This window comes from Mchenga conophoros, linkage group LG10, assembly GCF_057382185.1.
Source record: "Mchenga conophoros isolate Kocher_MC1m ecotype Shallow Benthic linkage group LG10, M_conophoros_male_GT1.1, whole genome shotgun sequence".
NCBI classification, from domain to species: Eukaryota; Metazoa; Chordata; class Actinopteri; order Cichliformes; family Cichlidae; genus Mchenga; species Mchenga conophoros.
The window spans coordinates 14202802-14215621 of NC_140535.1; the positions used below are offsets into that span (position 1 = coordinate 14202802).

Consider the following 12820-nt stretch of genomic DNA (forward strand, 5'->3'; position numbering starts at 1 on the left):
TTTGCATGTTTTCAGTTAAATTTTTACTAAAGATACAACTGGTAAATATTGGCCTCAAATAAGTCATCTCGCACACTCACTGACCCAAATCATTCAGTACAAGTGCCCTCTAGGGTAGTGTGACATCTGTAGTGCTTTTCTACATTGTACATTAATAAATTAATGAGTGTGACTATAAATCCAGATAGCTAATGACTTTTTTCCTCTGATGACACTACTTTCCTGACTTTGTAGTGCATAACATTTGACACTTCAAGCTAGTACTGTGACTTAGGAGTTTCAGGTTCAGTATGACTAGCTTTGGTGATGTGACCGACACATGGGGAGGTAATAAGGCAGATATAACACTATTTTCATGTTAGCAACAGGACATGTAGGGCAGCTGTCACCTCACAGCAAGAAGGTTACTGGTCTGAACCTTGGCTGAATAATAGAATAGAACAGAATAGAGTAGAGTAGAATAGAATAGAATAGCTGGTGACTGTTAACTATCCTCATCCTCACCATCTTGTTTGTCTCTATGTACCCCGTTGTTGGGGGAAAACTCTGTAAAAGACCCAGGAGAAATAAAGACACAATGAGACAAGATCACTTTTTATGCTTTAACGTGCACACGGGTAAGCTGTTCAGAACAACTCACAACGTATACAGAGGCTGGGCACTTTTTATAGGAAAGACAGTGAGAACAGGATAAGAAAATACAAAACAGATAAAATAAACAACTCCATATGTGGCGCTAGTCTCGTCAGCAGAGAGCTGTGAGAGATAAAACAATCTAAAACAATATGTCCCAAAACAGTATGTCTTTGCTGAGAAAGTCTAAAAAGATAATTCTAAACTAATCTAACCATAGACAAAAGGGCATGCTTGCACATTTAAAAGAAGGTAAAGAAACATAGAATCATTTTTCCTGTAACATTCCCTCCTGTTTTAACTTATTTTAAATGTATACAACAATTGTCTGTGAAGGTTATTTATTAAGTATCTTAAGCAATTTTTTAATTTTCAAAATGTCAGCATAGCAGAAATGGAAATCATTTGGTCTAAAGAATAAAACAAAATAAAATAATAAAAAGAACAAAGAAAATCATAGTAAATGAAAATCATAGTAAATGAAATAACAAGTGGAATAAACAAGAAAAAAGAATAAAACTAAACTACAAAAAATAAAAGGATGAAAACCTTATATTTAAAATGAAAACTACAACAAATAAAAGGATGAAAACCTTATATGTAAAACGAAAACTTCAAAAAATAAAAGGATGAAAACCTTATATTGTACCTGCATAAACTACTAATGTGTTAATCAGTGCATGATCACTTGACAAGTCATTTTTAATCACCACGTCATTCATTAGCAGTTATTACAAGTTCTCCTCTAACAGAATTGCAACGGGATGCTGTTCTTCTTGAGGCACGGCAACATAAGCAGTCATTGTAGTTGTTATCATCTTTGAAATCATTACTCTTAGACATGGCGGTGTAGCTGCTCCAGATGTGTGGTCAGTGACATATTTCTGCAGAATGGTCAAATTCTGCAAAGCTTCATAAATGTCTCCGCTTGCAAACTCCTCCTTGTGATGCTGTTAGCAGGTCTAGAGTCAGTCTGTTCTGCAGCACCATCGTTCTGATGGCCTTCTGTTCTCCTGCTAAAGCCGGTCCCAGGGTCTTTGTCAAAGTTGATGCGTCGTAGCAGAGCATATCGGTTGATCTCCACATGATCCCGCACCTCGGCAGCTCCAATGCCGGGGATCAAGCTCTGTAAGAATTTCACTCCTCCTCAGATGCGAAACTCTGGTTCCTTTACTGCTTGGTGCCGTCCGTGCACATCCTGTCTGGTACTGAGTCTTTGTTTGTAGTGGCATCCGGTAGATAGGTGAGTAGGCAGCTCCCCCACTGCCCGCGATCCATTGTTCATCACACATACTGGCAGTTGCGCTGCGTTCAGTCTGTTTAGTAGAATTACATCAGGCAGTGGGTCTGAGACTTGGGGCCAGGTCAGTAGGTAGGTCTGTCCGGAACAGTTCACATTTGTGGGTGATGATGACCTCCAGGTTGCTTTTGCTGGGATGCTGTAGTTGGCCTTGGACCAAAGAGTACCGTAGCCTGGATGTGTTGCCAGGCCCAACAGACACCAACTGCGATCTTCAGGTATGCTGTACGGCCACAGGCCAGACGTCTGCGAGGATAGGGGCATATGGGTACATGCATAGCAGTCAGTTTTATTATTCCAGTGAGCTGTAGTGTTCATAAACTGCCACCAAAAGTTAGTGGCGTAGCCATGGGGAAACTTGGTGTACTGTCCTTTGTCATACAGTGTCTGCCTTTTCTTCATATTGCGTGACTTGTTGTCCCTCACGGAAGCAAAGATGAGGAGCCCGGCCATGGTCAGGGCCACTGCAGTTATTAAGAGCCACCATCTCATGACGACGGGACACACCCTCCTGTCGCGAGTAGACCCCCCGGCCAGGAAAGCTGACCCCTCCACCGGGCGAGATCACAACAAGTGGGCAAGCCTGCTGTCAGCTGTGTTTAGATGGCTTCACTTACTCGCCTGCAGTGACTCTGATGGATCCAGGATGGTCGTTCCGCAATTTTGCAAGCGGTCGGTGTAGTGAGGAGGACTTGGTATGGCCCCTCCCACCTGGGTGTGCTCCAGTTTTTCCTTTGGAGCACCTTGATCAGAACCCCGTCACCGGGCTTTAGTCTGCAAGACACTGGAGAGACATCATCAGGTTGTTGATTATGTACAATGATCTCTTTGTTTTCCAATAGCTTAGACATCCATTCTGCTAATGTGTTTTCTCTGATTGCTTTGTCTATTGGTTGACTGGTGATCGGCAGTGGGAACGGCCTGCCATGAATGATTTCAAATGGAGTTAGTTTATGGGAGCCTTGCGTTAAGCGCATCCACATTTTCACTAAACCCAAACATTCAGGCCACGGCCTTCCTGTTTCTGCCATGCATTTCCTGAGCCTTTGTTTTATAGTGCCGTTAGTTCTCTCTACAAGGCCTGCGCTCTGAGGGTGATAAGCACAGTGGTGTTTTATGCTGAAACCGAGTGCTTCAGAGACCTTAGTGATGACATCATTTACAAAATGAGTGCCGTTGTCTGACCGTATCAAAGCTGGGATGCCATATGTGGGTATGAAGTGATTGCACAGGCACTTTGCTACTGAAATTGCATCTGCCTTTTTCACTGGATAGATTTCCGGCCATTTTGAGAACATGTCTATAACCACTAGGGCGTATTTTGACCCTTGACATTCGCTTAGTTCAATAAAATCCATATGAATTGTGTGAAAAGGATAAGGTGGAGTGGGAAAACGGCCTCTTTTTGGTCGCAGATTTCCCTGAGCATTATATTTTTGACACGTCATGCACGTTCTGACAAATTGTTTTGCTGAAGTTTCAAAATTTACAGTGTAGAAATGAGAGTTGACAATACAGGTCATTCCCCCCGATGACAAATGCGTATAGCCATGAGTCACTAATGCCGCCATCTTGTGGAGGAATTTTTGGCAACACTGGCTTGCCATAACACATCATTAAGTCGTTTGTCAGAACTGCACCGTGTTTTAGCCATTTTGCCTGCTCTGCTGTGCTTGCTGCTTTATGTTCATTTTTCAACACATCCAGTGGAATCTGATGTGTGTTTACTGCCATCAATGTGATGTTTGTCTTTTGTGCCGCCTGTTTTGCTGCTCTGTCAGCAAAGTTATTGCCTGTAGCAATGAAAGAGGCGTTGTAAGAGGTTGGCATGCTGAACTGGTTTTCCGGTTGGTGTAATCATTCCTCTGGTTTTCCAGATTTTTTGCAAAATGATGCACAGCAGAGAAAACATACTGGCTGTCTATATAAATGGTTATTTGTTTATCTTTGTGTATTTCACATGCGCAAATCACAGCTGACAGCTCAGCGCTCTGTGCAGAATATGAAGAAGAAAGTGGTTTTGCTTCTATTATTTTACTATCTGTGGTTACTGCGTAACCTACACAATTTCGGCCTGTGCTGTAAGGTCAAATGCTGTTCTCCTAGCTTCCACACTTGCTGATCATAAGGTGGATCTGGGCCTGGAGTTTGTTTAAATCTCAGAATGTTGTGATACTCGGTCGGTTTCTGGAAAGTGGATGTGGCGGGTGTCATTTAGCATGCACTCAGGTGTAATACCAGAAAAGAATGGCATGACTGCTATCTTAAGTTTTGTCAGAGCGTCTCTACCTAGCAAATTTACTGGACACGACGGGTCATATGCATTTAAGGAAATACATCAGTTTCCCTTGTATTTTAAATTTGAGTGAAGATCCTAAATTGGCCCCCACTCTTCACTTTGAGAAAAGGCTAATCTGTCTTATCCCCACATGAGCACAGTCAGATATAATACAGGCTTTCACTCAGGAGCAGGAAGGCTAAAGGCTGTTTAATGTTTGATCTAACTGTGTCAGACATTTGCGTTCTCACGTGCATGGACAATATCTTGAAAACTTCAGAGCTGCAGTGCATGTGTAAAAGTGGTTAGAAAGCAGTGCTTTAACACAGGTTTTGTCTCTTTGCGTAGCTGCTCGGTCCATCCAGACTCCCCTCGATATACAACAGTGATGCCAGCAACTCAAATACAAGCTCTCTCCAAGTGATTCCTTCATCATCAACATCTGCATCCATGATCCATTAGCTCAACAGCAACATCTGTCAGCTGTGCATCCAACTCGGGGGAATCGCCTGCTGTGCTCAGCCAGTGGGCCGCAATTTCTGTGCCTTGTTGATGGCCTCGCTGTATCCTGTGCTGGAGAAAGCTGGTGAGGAGACACTGCTGGTGAGCCAGGCGGCGCTGAGCTCCATGTAGGACATCAGTAAGGCCTGTGGATACACTTCCCTCAAGGAACTGATCAATGAGAACTCTGACTACCTGCTTAATGACATATCACTCAACCTTCAGAGGCTCAGCCAGCATCCACAGGTAGTTATGAGGTGTTTTTGTTTTTAGCCCAAAATGGACACAGAAATGAGTGCTGGAGGGTTTACCCGATTTCCTTCTTTGTCTGCTTAAGCCTGTGCATCCCTTTCAGTAAGTGATTTGAATCCACCTGACATTCAGAAGGTCGTGGTAGAGCATATCGTACGAAGGCAAGATGTCAAACACATCCAGTCCCAAGTTAGACTCCGTACCTTCTCCGGTAAGGTTCCCAGACCTAACAACAAAACTGATTATGACACGTGGCGCACACAAATTAACCTGCTCCAAAATGACCCCAGCATGTCCCCGCTGCAAATATCCAGAAAGATCCATGAGAGCCTGCTCCCACCAGCAGCTGATATAGTTAAAATGTGTGACTCACAGGTGCTATAGCGTACGGCCACAGCTTCACTCTGAGCTCCATCTCCATAGAGTGCAGACAGTGATATCTGATACTCCTTAAGACACAGGACAACAGTTTATTGAGATATTGTATTTTTTATTTCATAATATGTACTCCAACAACTCAATAGTTCTTCCCCACCTGCCTCAGGTCGCCTCCACTTAGGGAGATCCACTTAATGAGGTAAGAAACATCATCATCATCTGCAGCTTCCCAGCGCACCGTGATGTCACTGTCTGAGAAATTAGTTATCCTAAGGTCTGAAGGAGGAGGCACCTTCACTAGAAGAAAAGAATAATGTGTATGGGAATTTTTTAAAAATGGGAAAGCTACATCTTTATATCTTTCATTATTAATAACATTTACAGTACTGTGCAAAAGTCATGAGCCACACGCTGAAGTATTTCATTGGACATTATCTGTTTTTTCCAATCCTTTTTAATCCAGTTCTTGTACCTGACCATTTTCTGAGTAATGTTTTTTGTTTGTTTGTTTGTGTAAACACTTGTTTGTTTGTTTGTTTGTTTGTGTAAACACTTTGCACTGACCATTATTGGAGAATTAAAAAGCACCTAATTCAAGGAATATGTGTACACATAACAGAAAACTTGGGAAAGAACCAATTTGAAATCTTTAAGCACTTTGTTACTAGCGGCCTGTCACAAAAACACATTTTGTATAGTGTTTTTTTTTTTATCTTGTTAATAAAATGTATACAAATGTGTGTGATTAATCACAATGTGTTAGTGTGTAATCACCCTGAGACATGCATGCCTGTCTGTAAGAGTCAGATCTAAAGCCACTTCTTTTTTTTTCTTTTTTTCTTTTTTTTTGGCCTGTCCCGTTTGGCTCTTTTGCCATCAGAATTGTTGTCTAAAGGCAAAGAAAGATGCCCAACGGATTTACTTTACCAAATTGACCATCCCAGCCTTGCCGTAATGGTCCATTTGATTCACCTTTTATTGTTTATTTTATTTTCACTTGCTGAATACGGGACAGACTTGACTGGGGGAAAGAAGGGGAGAAAGAAAGAGGGAAAGAGAAACAGCTGAGAAGAGGGACGGGGGAGAAGGGCAAAAAACAAAAACCAACAGAATGAGCAGAAAAAAAAAAAGAAATAAAAAATACATATATCAATCACCTGGATCACCTGCTGAGAAAGAAAAAAGAAAACAAGCAGAAGAGAACAAGAGTAATAGAATAAACAGCATCACAATGATATATGGGAATATGACAGTAAATACTAAATATTAAACATTATTGTGCAGCACATAAGATCAACAGAACACAGTGTGCTTTGAGGTAGGAGCCAAAAAGGGTGTAGTTTGTGGGTGTGATCACCCGTGTGTACACCTGTGAGCATGGATGCGCTTGTTTTTTTTAAAAAGGTTCCTTCATGTAATGATCTGCTAGAGGGTGTGGGGGGGGCCACAGCCCCGTCCTCCAGGGCATGAAGCAGGTATGGAGGAGATCAAAACTCCAGACATCCAGAGGCCCCCAGAACACAAGACACCAAGGAAGACCAACAGAGGGGCAGCCGCGCCACTGTCCCAGAAAGAGCTGAGGAGAGTCCCAGATGAGGGCTCACCCAGCAGCCGCGGAGCAGAAGCCAGGGGGAGTTGCAGTGACGCGCCCGTGAGCTCCGCCGGCAGCCAGCCGTGCCTGAGTGACCGAGCCCCAGGCCGAGAGGCCGGGGGCACCCCACCTCCGAAGTGGCCCGAGCGAGCCCCAGGCTCCAGGCCCCGATAAGCGGCCGCCAAGGAGTGAGCCGGTGTGTACCTGGACGCCCATCCCCGGACACAAAGAACCACCAACGCACCGATGTCTGAGGGAGTCCGCCACTGGCAGGGGAAGTGGTGGTAGGGGGAGATAGGCATCCAAACCTTGGAGCTGTCAGGTATGCTCAAGTATCACCTGGGTGAGAGCATGCTGTTGAGCGGTGGCGTCTCTTCTCACACCAGATTCCAAACTCTGCAGGGGGAGAAGCAAGATGATCAGCCGGAGGCAGTAATGCTGCCAAGTGGGGGGACGAGAAGAAGAAAAGCAGAGGTTCTCTAGAGAGGGTCAAAGGTCATGTGTTAAATCCTCTGCTGCATTGCCATGAGAGGATCTGAAAGTGATTTTCTGGTGTCATTCATGTCTGGAGAAAAAGAAATGTGTGTGAAAACTTTTTAAATTGTTCCTTTTTTTGTTTAATCAAACCAATGTTGGTGTGTGTGTGTGTGTGTGTGAACAGGTCACATGACAGCACAGCATTTTCTACCCACAGTTTGAACTGAGTAAGAAATAACAAATGTATTTATTCAACTTATAGACAATAAAAAAACAGAAATCAGTGTAAAATTTAATAACTTTTATTGATGTTAACTTTTTTAAAAGTTATTAAAAAGAAAACCCCAACAGAAAAACCCCTCTGAGCAAGCACTTGGCGACAGTGGGGAAGAAAAACTCCCTTTTAAGAGGAAGAAACTTCCGGCAGAACCAGGCTCAGTGAGGGGACAGCCATCTGCCGCGACCGTTCCAAGGGGTTATCACAATTTTTTCTACAGTGCATCAGGGGCGATCGTGGCTCAAGACACTTCACCCTACGCCTACTGGTGGTGGTCAGAGGGCCCGGCGGCGCCAGTGTCCGGCAGCCTCGCCTCTGTCAGTGCGCCCCAGGGCGGCTGTGGCTACAACGTAGCTTGCCATCACCAGTGTGTGAATGTGTGTGTGAATGGGTGGATGACTGAACGTGTGAAGCGCTTTGGGGTCCTTAGGGACTAGGAAAGCGCTACACAAATACAGGCCATTTACCATTTTACAGTGCATCAACCTTGTTTTGTCTCCTGGTGAAACAAAACAGTCGGCCTATAGATGAGAAAAACCGACGTATGCAACTTGGCTTCTTCGAGAGTTTGGCTGCCTCTTCTGTGAAAATTTTAACAATCGTATTGTCGACTGTTGGTTCATTTAATTCCATGTTTCGCAGAACTACTTCTGCCTCTTGCCACTGTTTACACAGGGCTTTGAAAATCACCTTCTCAAAGTTTTTGAACTTCCTTAAGGGGATTTGATCAATTTCATCCCCGATCTTAGCCCAGATCTTTTTGCTAAGCCTCTTGTAGATGGCTAAAACTCTTTCTGGACTTATGACTTTACCTGATTTTTTTATAACCCGCTTAACTAGTTCTTCCATACATATTTCCACAAAAAATCTGTATTTTTCTTTGTTTTGAGGCAATTCATCCTTTGCTGCCAAAGGGTGTTTTTTGAATTGATTTTGCATGCTGGCTTCATGTTGAGCAGAGGAATTCTTTGGGGTTACATTATTTTCCAAAGAGGTTCCTGCTTTATCTACAGCCTGCGTGGTGTCACGGTTTTTCTTGTCTATTAGAGTTCTGGGCTCGTCAGTTGTATCAATGATATTTGTGGCAACATTTTCTGCTGTGTTGTTCATGTTGTCTGTTGTTTTCTGTTGTTCAGGAGCTGTCTGTGTCTCCTTTGAGGCCACTGATGTTGAACAAATCCCTTGTTTTCTGTAGAATCACAGCCTGAATTTGATCTGCCAGCGATGCATTATCCTCTGAGTTTTCAGGTCTTTCCGTGGTATTTTGGACATTAGTGATAAGTGTGGCACCAGCGGAATTTTCTGCTGTGCTGTTCACGTTGACTGTTGCTTTCTGTACAATAACAACTGGCACACAGATTAGATTTTCCATGATGCGGTCAACTGTGTTAGAGGTCTGTGCACGTTCAGGAGCTGTTTCTGTCTCCTTTGAGGCCACTGTTGTTGTGCTATTTTCTGGGATGTTTAACAAATCCATTTCTTTCTGTAGAATCACAGCCTGAATTTGATCTGCCAGCGATGCATAATCCTCTGAGTTGTCAGGTGTTTCCGTGGTATTATGGATATTAGTGATATATGTCATATACAAACACGCCACACACTTCGAGCGCATTCTTTTTTTTTCTCGAAATGGGCAGGGCTTAGAGCAAAGGCTTCAGTGACGTCATACACTTCAAAGGATTTAAGTCTATAAATAGCCCTCTGCAGGAACACCCCGGCCTAGGCAACCGGAGTGCAACACGAAAAAAGTAAAAATAAAGGAAAAAAAAAAACACACACAAAAAACCCCCACTAAAGCTCACCACCAAAATCCCGAAACGAAAGTATCGACAAATCTATTTACAACAAACTATTTATTTACAACAAAACACCAAACTATTTACAACACGGGGGAGATCGCGACCATGACACACTGAAACACAGGGTTTAAATACCTAGAGGGAGCAATCAGGAAAATGGACAACAAGAGGGAAACACAGCTGGGGCAACTCAGAACTGACGAGACAGGGAAACGTAAACTAAAAAGACTAAGATAACACAGACTTTCAAAGTAACACAGGAAACACATAACAGTCACGCCAAAAACAACACACTGACAACACCGAAACGTAACACGCTAGTTTTAACAAACGGAGAAAACAAATTATCTGCAAATAGATATTAAAACGCAATGGCCAATAAAGCATCAACTGTCACCAGCCCAACACAGGAGACACCACCTGAACTGGAATCTAGATTCAATAATCAAAAATGCAAAGTTGATGGCCAGTTGATGGCCAATAAAGCATCAACTGTCACCCACACACCGTCACCAACACAGGACCCAGCTCCTGAACCTGAATCTAGGCCAAACAATCAAAATTGCAAAAACCTGTTTGCATGCTTGTGTGTGTGCTGTATGGGGAGCCCAGATGACTCAGACACAGAAGATTCAAACCAGGGGCAACCTGCTATTTCACAGCAAAGTACGGTTGTGAACATAGTAAACAATTCCTTTGGTGGCACTAATACCATTAATGTCAGGAATGAAAATACTGCCCGGAATATTCAAGTTGATATCTTTAACAATCTGCAGCTAGGGCTCCCTCCGGGTTTAATGTAGTTTGCTTGAATCCTAGAAAACTAACTGGATTTTAAATTGGTTATTTTTACAATTAGAATGGCTCTTTTTAAATTGATCGAGTCACTTATGAGAACCCATTGACCAGTCGAGGCAGATGGCTGTCCCCTCACAGAGCCCGGTTCTGTCGGAGGTTTCTCCCTGTTAAAATGGAGTTTTTCCTTCCCACTGTCGCCTATTGCTTGCTCAGAGGGGTTTGTCTGTTTGGGTTTTCTTTTCTTTTTTTCCTTTCTTTTTATTTATTTTTACGATTTTTTTTTTACTTTTTTTTTTACTTTATATGGGTTTTCTTTTTTTAAATAACTTTTAAATTAACATCAATAAAAGTTTTCAAATTTTACTCTGTGATTTCTGTTTGTTTTCAGTTTGTGTAGGTTGTGTTATTTGTTATTCAGTTCAAACTGTGGGTAGAAAATGCAGAGAAAATGCTGTGCTGTCATGTGACCTGTTCTGTTGCGCTCTTCTCTCTGATGAGGTCTAGCAGCTCATCATTTCGGTCTCTTTTCCTCTTTCTCCCTGTTGTGGGCGGCTGACTTTTGGGAAACTCTTGGTTACCCATTGCTGCGCTTGGACCTGGAGTGTCCTCAGGGAGAGAGGAAATTAGGACAGGAGACAAATTATACAACACAACAACTCTTTGGAGAATACTGTCTGTACCAACCCGTTCTCATGCTAGCCGGCTAGCGACCCTTCGCTAAAAAACACCCTTTCAGTGAGGCTCCTTTCACCCCCGATCGCTCGCAAACAGTGTTTGTCTTAGCTGGACTTATTTTTCGTTTATATGGGCCGATGATGCTGGTCGATGTGGAAAAAATAACTGAGCTTTTTGGTGGTGGCTAACGCGGAGCTACAACACAGGGCAGCTAGCCACCGGCGAGGCGGCCGCCGATCGACCGGTGGTGGCTAACGCAGAGCTCAATCCCGGATCAGGGAAACCGAAGGCAGGAGAAGCAGGCGGCTGCCGGTCGGAGCGTGAGGTGAACTGAATTTCAGGTAAGAAGTTATGAACTGCACTCTATTTGGGTCAGATATAAACCGAGTTTAGGTGTAGTTTATTTTCGTTGTGCTGACAGTTACAATGACTCATACTGCGTGCTAGCTAGCACGACAGAGTTTCAACGCTACCCGATCCTTACCGGAAACCCGATCGGTACCCCGCATGCGCAAATCTTACGTCACTTCCTCTCTTTGCCAACATTTTTTTTCCAAAATATTAAACTTTATTAACCCTTTACAGCCGATCGGAGCGGGCACGCTCTGTTTTGCGTAACTATTTTTAAATCCCGGTAGCTCTGCAACCAAGTAAGCTAGCGCAATAATTTTTTTTGCATATGAAACTGGAGGAGTTGTACTTACATCTTATGCCATCAGCTTGTCCTAGGTCACAGTTTCCTTCCACATATAGCTTTGCAAAAACTGCATAAAAATCACTTGCAGCAACAAAAACATGATATTCCAGAAACAGGCTTCGCCGATCCATCAGCTGTTTGTAACACTTCCTACGTCCATCAGCGCGAACTATCACATGACCGCATGACCTGCCCGAAACCGGAAGTGACGTAATTTTGCGGAAATGTAGTTTTTTACGATCGGGGCCTTATGAGCTTGTGTTTTACTTGTTATGTGTTTTAAAAAGTTATGTTTGACTTTATGACTTTCTGTGTCGTTTCTGGGATGCTTAAGACTCATATTGCACTGCTGGAAATAGTTTATTTTGATGCATATGCTGTTATTTTGCAAATTTGCACTATAATATTTATTTTCGTTTTTCCTGCAGTATATAAAAATTGGTGTATTTCAAAAATAAAACTATGAAGACACTCAAAATAAATTTCCTGTGGTGGGAAACTAGTTTGTGTAACTTTTTTGTATTTACAGTTTTGAGGGATAAGCCTCTTAAATTTCTCTAACTAGAAATATATGTTAAAAAAAAACAAAAACGATTTTCAATTTTTTTGTAGTTTATTGCACTTTTTTGCAATTTATGTAATTACTATGCACCTAATGCAGACATATTATTAAAGTTTGGGCTACTTATTATGTGTTTATGTGTACTGTACATTTTTTCAACCCATTTTAATGAATGTTTAATATTTAAAATTTTTCAGAATTACAAGCTTCACCTCCTGCTAAAAGGTCTACACCAGCAGCTGGACCATCCTCTGCTGACAGTGTCGATGCTGGACCAGTCCCAGACCCAGAGGCTCTAAACGAGGAATTTATTCTTCATTTAGAGCCTGTACCAACATCTTCCCTCTGTCAGCCTCCTGCATCCTCCTCTTCATCTCTGCTTCCTCCTGCATCCTCCTCTCCATCTCTGCTTCCTCCTCTTCGTCTGTGCTTCCTCCTGCATCTTCCTCTCTGTCTGTGCTTCCTCCTGCATCCTCCTCTCCATCTCTGCTTCCTCCTCTTCGTCTGTGCTTCCTCTTGCATCCTCCTCTCCGTCTCTGCTTCCTCCTGCATCTTCCTCTCTGTCTCTGCTTCCTCCTGCATCCTCCTCTTCATCTCTGCTT

At 43.0% G+C, this 12820-nt stretch overlaps 1 long non-coding RNA gene across 1 annotated transcript; it reads right to left on the reverse strand.

Annotated features, from left to right (window-relative positions):
* Nucleotides 1-10516: 10516 nt before the first annotated feature.
* On the reverse strand, nt 10517-11655 carry LOC146565478 (uncharacterized). Its single transcript, XR_014894120.1, has 2 exons — nt 10969-11655; nt 10517-10880 (listed from the first exon to the last, which is right to left on the reverse strand). It is a non-coding gene; the product is annotated as an uncharacterized LOC146565478 (long non-coding RNA).
* Between the last annotated feature and the right edge of the window lie 1165 nt (nt 11656-12820).